The sequence below is a fragment of the Physella acuta genome, unplaced genomic scaffold, assembly GCF_028476545.2.
Source record: "Physella acuta isolate Inbredline_101_S28 unplaced genomic scaffold, ASM2847654v3 ptg001580l, whole genome shotgun sequence".
Classification (NCBI taxonomy): Eukaryota; Metazoa; Mollusca; class Gastropoda; family Physidae; genus Physella; species Physella acuta.
The window spans coordinates 81,500-92,500 of NW_026733094.1; the positions used below are offsets into that span (position 1 = coordinate 81,500).

General features: G+C 33.6%; 1 protein-coding gene across 1 annotated transcript in view; it reads left to right on the forward strand.

Annotated features, from left to right (window-relative positions):
* Positions 1-6,931: 6,931 nt before the first annotated feature.
* LOC131928982 (sushi, von Willebrand factor type A, EGF and pentraxin domain-containing protein 1) overlaps positions 6,932-11,001 on the forward strand; it is a gene marked incomplete at its 3' end in the record, with an annotated part of 14,954 nt that continues 10,884 nt past the window's right edge. Inside the window, exon 1 of the mRNA XM_059285165.1 lies at positions 6,932-6,980. The remainder of the gene's footprint in view (positions 6,981-11,001) is intronic.

Below are 11,001 nucleotides of genomic sequence, written 5' to 3' on the forward strand. Positions count from 1 at the left end.
TCAGCTAATACTCTACTGACAATTGAAACCAAAAGACAATAAAGAACACTTGAAATCCAGTTGACATAAAATATTTAAGTGTAAAGAAAAAGAATCAATTACTAAACACTTTAAATCAATTTAAGTACACAACTTAAAATCTTCCAAATAAACCGGGAGTGAAACCCCTAAACTTTCTCGAATATTCTAGTATAAAACCACGAGGGATGACAACTCAGGACATAGACAATATTTATAATCCATTTTTAATTACTTAAATTTTTTATAATCGAATGGAATCTTGTACAAAAAAAGAATTGCTCACCAAGTGAACGCCTAAATAATAAAGGATGTGCATAATAGTGCGCAACATTATAAGTACTTTATAAATTTACATGCGTTTTTTTTTGAGAAATCGGAAATAGCGTAAATTACTACTTCCGGTAAACGGAAATTACTCAAAATTTAACAGAAGGTAGAGAATTAGATCTTTTACTTACATATGAAATTTCATTTATCTATCTAAAATAGTGCTCAAGTTATAGGCTTTTGAAAAATTCAAAGTAGAAAAAGTACCACTTCCGGTTATCGGAAATCGCTCAAAAGTCGATACGTATCTACGATTTTGATAGAATACTAATATATGAAATTTTATCAACCTAGCTGTAACGGTACTCAAGTAATCGTGTTTACACACAGACAGACACACACACACACACAGACACACAAACATACGGACAAGATTGCAAAATTATGTTTTTCCGTATCAGTGAGGTGTAAAACGTCGAGATTTGTAAAAATCTCATTTTTTTTTGCACGATTACAATACTTTCTCTATACTTCGTATATACGAGAAAGTAAAAAAAAAAACATCCATAATACAATTCATGTGCGAATGTGTTTTTTCCTTATTATTCGATATGATTAGCAAGAGTAATATTCTTGCTAATGACAATGATTAGCTTTTTCTTTCGACGCATTGTAATCAAAGTCAGCAACTATATTAGTAGTACAGTAAAGCAACAATCTGTGGCTTAAATTTAAGGGATCTAAAAAACTAGTTTCTTACTTCCAATTAGGGACCGCAAAAATAATCGCTGGCTCACATTATATTACAATCATTGAATGTCTCATAGCCCCTGTTTAAGGCTTTGATCTATTTTTGTAATAAACTTATATATCTATATATATTATATTATATTCATAAAGATATATACATAGGTTATATATATATATATATATATATATATATATATATATATATATATATATATATATATATATATGTATATATATACATATAAATATATATATATATATTTATATATATTTATATATACATAAATATATATATATATATATATATATATATATATATATATATATATATATATATATATATATATATATATATATTTATATATATATATATATATATATATATATAGGCCTATATATTGACATTTTATTTAAAACATCAAGACACAATCTATCATGTACTAAAATGGAATGTGTCAAGTTTGACCAGGAAGTAAAAATACGAACAATTAATTGTTTTGTTTTTTTTTTTTGCAGATTCAAACTTGATGGCACAAAACGGAAACACTTTTGGATACAGATTTGAATAAAGGAAACGTAAATAATCAAACTCAAGTACGTAGATCGTCCCTGAGTTAAGCCAGCTCTAATAATTACTTGACTTATTTTAGGAAAAGTAAAGGCACAATATCGCTCTATACGTTATGGTCACAAAAAAAGATGAACTCTTCTTAACTTGCCCTTTGTACCGCCTTTTTACAAAAAAAATGTAATTACTTTACTTAGATTTCCTAACAGAGTGTACCGAATGAAATTTCACATGAAAGTAAAACATCTAATTTTCCGCCTTCTGTTTAATTTTGAGCAATTTCCGTTGACCGGAAATAGTAATTTTCACTCTTTCCGTTTTCTAAAAAAAAACGCATGTGAATTTATAAATTAGGCCTACTAATAATATTCCGCACTATTATACACATCTTTATTCGGCGTTCGCTTGGTGCGCAATTCTTTTTTCTATGAGATTCTATTCTATTTTTAAAAGTTTAAGTATTTAAAATGGATTAAAAATCATAACTATATCCCGAGTTCCCATCCCCTGTTGTTTTATATAAGAATATTCGAGAAAGTTTAGGGGAGATCACTCCCGGTTAATTTACCTGGCAGTGATATGGCACATATATAGTTCAGTTTATTCTAAAACAGCAGTCTATAACATTGTCAGAACAATGGCTAGTCGCCTCTATTTTTCTAACATCAGCCACATACCTTTTCTTATACACAGCATTGTAATTGTCAGTAGAAAGTCTTAGTTATCCACGATATTAATATTATGCTGTTGTGTACATTCTCTAATGTAACACAAGGCACTGGAGTAGTGCCATCAGGAAAAGCGAAAGAATAGGCGCTTAATAGAGAACTGGAGGCTGTGTCTTTTTCTAGAACTTAAACTAGGAGCGATGTTTTCAGAGGTGGTAAAATTAATAGCCAGAAACGCGGGAGAAAGCAAGTTTATGTCTGAGGCCCTATATTCAACAATTAGAAAAGAGGACTAAGTCAAGCTGTGTAAATTTTAAACTCACACTGTTGCGCACCGTACATAGCGCACATATCTTTATTTTGAAACGAAAAAACACCTTCCCTGAACGAAGAGAGAAATGTCACTAAGTGTAGATATTTTGTTGATGCTTAAATAAAGATCGATTTTATTAAATAAAACTGTAAAAGCACACACAAGTAGGGAAATAAGGGTTGCTTTTTTGTGTACGTTTAATGTATGATTAATCATTTTTGCTTAATTTGATATTAGTTAGTTATTATTAGTGTTACTATGCATCTAGCCAGCGTATTTGGAACCGTATGGAGTTTCTAGAAAAGTTTAGATTATATTATTATACTATTATCAATGGACACGAGCGAGAAAAGTCTCAAAGGTATTTGAGAGGTGTATAAATTCATTTAAAAATCATGCACAGAGTAGTTACAATTAATATGTTTATAAAATCCTGTCTGTCTGGTTTTTTTCGGACTTTACTAAAGATTGGATGTATTTGATGTTTATAATATTTTCGGTAACTAAATAAAAATTAAAAAAAAAAGCAAAAACAATCTGGTTTTCACGTGTAATGGCGACATAAACAATGGCATCCTGCTATTGGATAGGCCGCCATTGATTTTATTGTACACATTGTAAGCTAAAAATAGAAAACTAGGTCATGGGGTTTTAAATTTGCATATTAATTTAAAAACTTGATCTGCAAAGTTTTGTAAACAAATAGTTATCGATCACTAAGTTACTGTACAGCCAATCAATATTTGTCTTACGAAAGTGAAACATCCGGTTATAACTTAGGCTTGATGAAAATAAATAGAAATGTAGCCTTAAACTCAACAAATTATTTTCAAGTTCTCTGGATTGCAACTTTTATAGCATTTATTCTAAAAATATAAAATTTCTAAATTAATTTTAGGCTTAAGTTTTTTTTTTTTTTTTTTTTTACGGTCTAAATCTAAAAAGCACGTTTTTATTCCATGACAACAACATTATGGAAGGAATCTCGTCAACTCGCTCGCCTCCATTAGGTTAACTAGAGCTACACATAGAGATCTAGATTGTACTTATTTTAGTCAGTAAGCGATTAAGCTTGAAACTAAACTTGGTAAAACCTTAGTTTAGCGTCGGTTATTATTCCGGAATGGTATAGCAGTAAAAAACAGTAAAACAATGGCAAAGTGTGTCACACAGTTCCGGTATCCACCGGAAGTACTGTAAACCATACTTTATTTGGCGTCATCTTTTATTTTTAATACAGAACGTTTGAAATTTGGATAGATTTATTTTAATTGCGTGTTAAATACTGCTTTATTACTCATTTTGTATAACTAGTTATTTTTGAGTGGTTCAGCTAAATATTTCTGCTACTAAACATTGTTTAACAGGGTTCGTACGCAGTCTTGAAAAAGTCTGGACGGGTCTACACTGTGGTATGACGTTTTTCGCTGGGTATCGCAGAAGAAACCTGATTTCTCAGTTACTATGCCTTTGGGAGGGGGGGGGGGGGGGGGGGGGAGTGTAAGACCTGTTTTTTTTTTTTTGTTGTTGCTTGACTGACCGTGAAAACGTTAGGGCTAGACTAGCCCGCCCCTCATAGTATCTAAGGTCACTGATATCTAAACTTGTATGAACTCACCGTGACCCCAAGTACGTAGATGGTGCTGTTTGGCTAGGTGAGGGAGGAGGGGGGAATAGACGTTAGGTATAGTTCATGATATGACGTATTAGACGGCTACTTTGACCTCACAGTGACCCCTCCACCGTCTCTTGTTGTGTGGGGGGAGGGGTACATGTAGTTTTTAATAGCAGACAAAAGTTTCTCAGCTATAAGCACAAATAATGGTGTGGTTACAAATGTCTTGTTTCATTTTCAAAATCGTGTACGAACCCTGTTTCTAGTCACTTTTATTCCTTTTTTAATCATTTTTACATCTTTGTAATAATTCTTACTATTTTCGTAATCTAGATTTTTTCCTTGGCCTAGCAGCTAGCTAGATCTAGATCTAATTAATTAATGGTCGCAAAAAAACATACAAAAAAAACCCATTAAATTATTACACTTGACTTCATTATTTATATTTATACGAGCCGACCCGCTGCGTATCATACGCCGCTATTTAGTTGTTTTTTTTTCTACTTTTCAGTAATTTATGATTTGTGAATTTGACAGTACCAATGCTGCCACTGAAAATATTTGCTTAAAAACACTAAACCCCCCTCCCCCCACGTGAAAGCAGCCTCCTCTTAGTTACCTCCTGTAAGTTTAAAATCGTTTCAAACTAAATTATCTGCCCCTAATAGCCGTCACCAAACCCGTCTCTATGATTGTAAAATGTAAACAGCGTGACCACAGCTCACCAGACAATGTGGGGGTGGAGTAGGGGTGGTAGTGATAGTGATAGAGAGAAAGAGAGGGGACTGCAAGGAGGCGCTTGCAGCTTGTTTTCTAACGGCTCCCAGAAGAGAATTATATATATATATATATATATATAGATTAATATATGTTTATTTTTTATTTTTATATCTACTAATTTAAATCTACTATTATATTTATTCTTGTTTCATTTTGTCGATTAAACTTAAAAAAATTAAAATATTAATTTACTACAATCGACTTTCAATTAATTTATATTTCAATGGTCAAATAAACCATGGTTTACCGTAACTCTAGTTACCGAAACTCAACAAACATTACCTGATAATTTCCGACCCTAAACTAAGGTTTTACCCTAAACTTGATATTAGGTTCAATTTCAGATTGCCATTAATAGTGCGATTATAAGGCTTCTCTTTGTGATACGGTGGTAAATATGCCAAGAAGGGATATACAGTTTTAAGATCGTTTATGCTAAGGTTTATAAACACATGTCCGTTTCAGTAAAGGCTTGTACAATAGTCCGAAATTCGATTAAGGACTAAAAAAACTATCAAAAGGTACACTTTGTGCTGAATCTGAAAAAATACTAAGTCTTCTGGCTCAGGTTGTAACCCCAAAATATAAACCGATCTGAAAAATATTGCAGAAGATTTCACTTTACACGAAATAGAGCTTAACCTGGGGTGCCCATTGAAAAATCGTAATTTCCAAAATAAGGTCAACACTAATATATACATATATATATATATATATATATATATATATATATATATATATATATATATATATATATATATATATATATATATATATAATTTGTTTTCAGTGTTCTAAGCATGAGCTTCATTGTTATAAAATTGCTTTTTATAGGATTCAATATACAATATTCAATTGCAGGTACGTGTCTTTTAAATTAGAAATTAATCGCACTAATTCATTTTAACAAAGCTTAAACAAGTTTAAAAGATGTATAAATATTTTGAAAAAAATTGAATAAAACCTACTTTAGTAAACTTACATTTATTTTATAACATAAGACGGAGCTAATCAACATAAATGTCATCATTAACTTTACTCGTTCGTGCTCAAGACACATTGGGCTAATGAAGTAGAGTTAATCTTTTTTCATAGACCTCTGCATATGAAGGGAAAGTGTGGTCAGCATTTACTTTACTTTCCCTAACGTGAGTTTGGTATCCATCAGAGCTGGATGGACTCAGTGACGCTTCATTGATTTGAACCTTAGAGATTAGCAGTCACTTCTGCTAGACCACGCCCTCCCATCAACATATACATATATAACGGGGCATAACTAGCGATGGTTATCGGGTAAATACACAAATAGAAAGCTCAATCTGAGATGCTTTACTGAATCATACTCATTCAAACAAGTTACTAGATGTCTTTTGCTTGGCTTTCCTGAATGATTGCAGTATATTCTTTATCAACCTCGTGCTATCATGAGAAAAACTGTTACTAGTTAAAGCCACCCTTAACCTAACACCAAAGTAAATAACTATTAAATAAATGGGAGGGGGGGGGGTTTGGTAGTTTGTTTTCTCCAGTGACGCAGTGTTTTTCTACATCTCCCAACCCTTATTGGACAAATTATAAATGTATACATCTAACAAAACAAACAAAATAGCCTGTGAAAGCGGATGGTTCGGACACAACTGCGAATACAAATGCCATTGTGCTTCGAACAAATGTGACTCGTCTGGCGAGTGCACTGATGGTGCATCATGTGTTGAAAACTGGTTTGGTCCTTCATGTCAATATGGTAAGAACTTGATATTTAAGACGTATAGACGTATTGTACAGACGTAGTTCTTCGTTAACAGTATCATATAAATCTACTACTTCTACACTTATTATTACTGTCTTTAGTCAATCTAGTTTCGAAAGCTATTGGTCTAAACAGAAATGAACTAAACGATGGAAATTTAGACAGTTGCATGGACACGAGTAGAATAACAATCGAGTGGGACAACTACTACGCATTCTCATGGCTTAGACTCGTAGTTCCGAAAACAGGTAACATAACATTAAAAATTAATTAAGAAACAATATACTAACTTAATATGGTTTTCTATTTATTTTGCAATGTATCGTCACGACCCCAGCTTGAATGTTCTCACGCTCAGATTTACTCCCCCCACCCCCTCCCCCACCCCCACAAACGAAATGGAATAAATATAAAAAATATATACGTTTACCAGTGTCAGCCCTCGTTTCCCCCCTGGATATTTTAGTAACCACCCCCACCCCCGAAAATATCAAGTGACCCACCCCCCCTCCCCCGGGGAAAAAATGTCTGGAAGAAACTCTGGTTACGTTGTGTTGTCGCCCCCTCCCCATTCTCCTCCGTCTAAAACTGAAGCACACATTACATTCTTAAACTTGTTTTTAATAAACGTGTAATTCAAGGTAGTTTTTTTTAATCAAGAATCAATCGGTAATGTGGCCGATGTCTCTTTCTAATCGTTTTAATACTTTTTTAAAGAAGAAAGAAAAAAAACCAAAATGTTGCTAAAATTCTTGACTCGTATCGATGTGGCGATACGAAAATGAAAATGATAATTAATAGTGCATCTTCATTGAACATCTAGGTGATGAAGGTTTGGTGAACGTACAATTTTATATTGACCAAAACTTTGTTCAAGAAACGTACTTATTCAAACACTACGATGGAACGCGGAACGCCGATTTTCACTTCCTGCTGAAAAGTTTAGCCAACAGTGTTAGGCTGACCTTTGAATTTTTAAGATCTGTTTGTGAAGTACAAATAAGTGGAGGTGAGCCTTAAATAATTTAGTTCAAACATGCAGAATTTTTTTTTTATTAAATAAAGCGCGAGATACCTCCCCTAGAGTTTATAATATAACATTAAAAGAGGGGGGGGTGCTTTTTGTGTCATGAGCTAAATAATTTGTTTTTCTAACACTTAACTTTTCTAAATTAGAATCGAGTAGAAATATCGTATGTGAACGACATAAACGTTAACAATGTGGAGGCATTGAGCGGAAAATTAATACTGTATAAAGGACATTTTGATTACTTTTTGAAAAGTTTATTAAACATCTAATTAAATCCTATCTTATATCGCTGTGCATTGTCAACGAGTCTCGTCCTACGTATAAGAGTGAATTTTTGTGATATCGGAAACACCGTAAACTACTACTTCCTGTCACCGAAACTCACCTTACAATTTGAAAAAAAGTAATTAAAAATAAGATCGAAAACCGATCTAACACATTTCGTTTACCTAATTGAAACAGTATTTTTGTTATCTATATTTTAAAAACTGGTAATAGAGTAAAACATATCTTCTAGACCTTGGAGATAACTTAAAATTAAAATGCATTAGGACTTCGATATAATATGTCGTCTACCTAACTGAAACAATAATCAACTTACGGTCTTCTTAAAACATTTAAATATTAGCTTGGTGACATAACAAATGACCAACGGACAAATTATCACAGGACAAAATATCCCAGGAAAAATATCTAACGGACAAATTATCTCAGGACAAAATATCCCAGGAAAAAATATCTAACGGATAAATTATCTCAGGACAAAATATTTCATGTTAAAAAATGTCAAGTTCCATTGATCTCAGACTAAATATCTCAGGCAAATTAACTCAAAGCAAAATATGTAGGCCTATAATATGTACGATGATTTTTATCGATTTGAATAATGTACACAATTCTGCCATACGGTTTTTTCTTTATTTTATTACACATACTAATATTAAAATTTACTAAAATGAATTAGTAAAATTTAACAAAATACATAATACTAAAATACCTAATAACGTGAGTATTGTTTCTTGTAGATAGACGAACCATTTCAGAATGCTGAAAGTATTACTTTACGCCAGGGATAGGCAACCTGCGGCTCGCGAGCCGCATGCGGCTCTTTTGATTTCAAGATGTGGCTCTTCAGTTCCATGCACAAATATTAATAATTATAGTATTTCATTTTCAAAACTCATAAAAATATTATACTGTAAAGAAAAAAACAACTTTAAACAGGATAAAACCACTCATCAGAGAACAAATAGAGTAGGTGAAGTAGAAAGTATACGGACAGCTGACAGCCGCTTGGGCACCAGCCCCTGCCCCACAATCGTGCATTAGCCAGCCCCTAGCAAAAATTCAATGCTTGCCACTGCCCAAGTGGCAACTTTTTCGCATATCGTTAAATGGGGAATGTTATTTTATTCAGAATGCATTCCTCTACCTGTCAGTATGCATTAATTTGACCTGAGTAATGTAGTATTTTAGCAATTAGCTACCTACACTTGAGCCAGGCACTGGACGTTGGGGTACAAGTAGGGTGGAAGATAAGCCGTGTGAGAACCGAAGGACAGAAGAGACCGGTAAAGCAATCAAACTGATACCCAAGCCAGTTAGTCGGAGCTTGCCATGGTGAGCGCTGCTTGATTATGAGAGACATCTCATGGGCCAGTGGTGTCAGTAAAGGAAAAAAAAAGTTATTGGCTCCTTCAATGGATTGGGATAAGCGTATTCTTGTATTATAGTTATATTATTTTATTACTATTTGTATCACAGTAGAGCTAGCTAAAGCAGTTTTTGTGCAAAACATGTGGATGTTTTTATATGAATTAATATTAGTTCATATTTAACGCTACTTATTTTAAATAAAAAATCAAATGTATTTACCTAATCCTTATCAAATACCAAAATATTGAAAAAATAATGATGTTAGTGGCTTTTTGAAAACTGGAAAATTTTAAAAATTATATTTTTTGGCTCTTCCGATTGGTTGCGTTACGATATATCCGATTTCTTTAAAAAAAAAAAGCATATACTGTTATGTATGGAAAGCAGTGGCGTAGCGAGGTCGGATGTCAGCCGGTGCGGCACTTAATGGTGTCACCCCCCAGAGGCGTAGCGACCCTTCCCGGGGACAAATTTTTGATTTGCACCCCCCTCAAGTTTTTCTCTATATACTTTGTTATTTTTTGCCTTGGTGTCATCCCCCTAAATGGTGTCACCCGGTGCGGTCAGCACCCCCCGCCCCCCCCCCCCCTCGCTACGCCCCTGATGGAAAGTACTAATTTTCCGGTCCATTACACGCACACTGTTCGTGTTCATTTGGTGCGCGATTTGATTTGATTTAGTGCGCGACTCTATTCAGTTAAAAAAAATGCAAGTGTTAAAAAATTAATACAAACATTTCTATAGTCCTTGGATGTTTCACCCCTTACTGTTTTTTTAAAATTATACAAGAAATCTCAGGGGATATAACTCTAGCTTTATTTTCGTTGCATTATCATCACAAACATAACGATTATGTTTCTTTGCTGACTATTGTCCAGAATCAATCTCGTTCCTTAAAAGTGCATTTAATTTTCTCTGATTTAAAGAAAAAAGACATACCTTGGAATTCACCTTTAATACACCATTGTTTGCAAGAACTCTACGAAAAATACCTTGGCTCCAAAACGATCCTCGTGAACTGATTTCTTAAGTGTGACCAAAATATAACAAATTACCTAAGATAGGGGTCGGCGCGGTCAAGTCGATTGTTGCTGAACCGAAAAGACTCGAGTTCGAACCATCGGGCAGATGAGGCTCGTTAGCTGAGGACAGGCACTCTTCTAGGAGAGACAACTCTAAAATCACACAACTGCTGCATTGTAGTTTGTTCTTGGTTGGACAAAGGCTATGGAAGCAAACCCAAAAAGACAAGCAGGCTAAAATCCGAGTCAATGGCCTCAATGGCACATAACCAGTTGACACATATGGATAGTTGTGTTGGAGGCGTGGTCGAATCAACAAAGCTCATGGTTGTGAAATTCAAAAAAAAAGTCTCGAATTCGAACCCTCTGGTAGATAAGGCTCGATCCCTTCCAACACCAAAAATTAAGAACGAAGAAGATAGATAAATAATAGATAAATGATTCCCTCTGATCAAGATTGGTTAACCCCATTTGACCGGATTTTCTTATGTTAAACAAGCCTGCTGTGTTTTGACATTTCGTAATTTATCAAACCGTCAAATATTTTCTAACTATTATGAT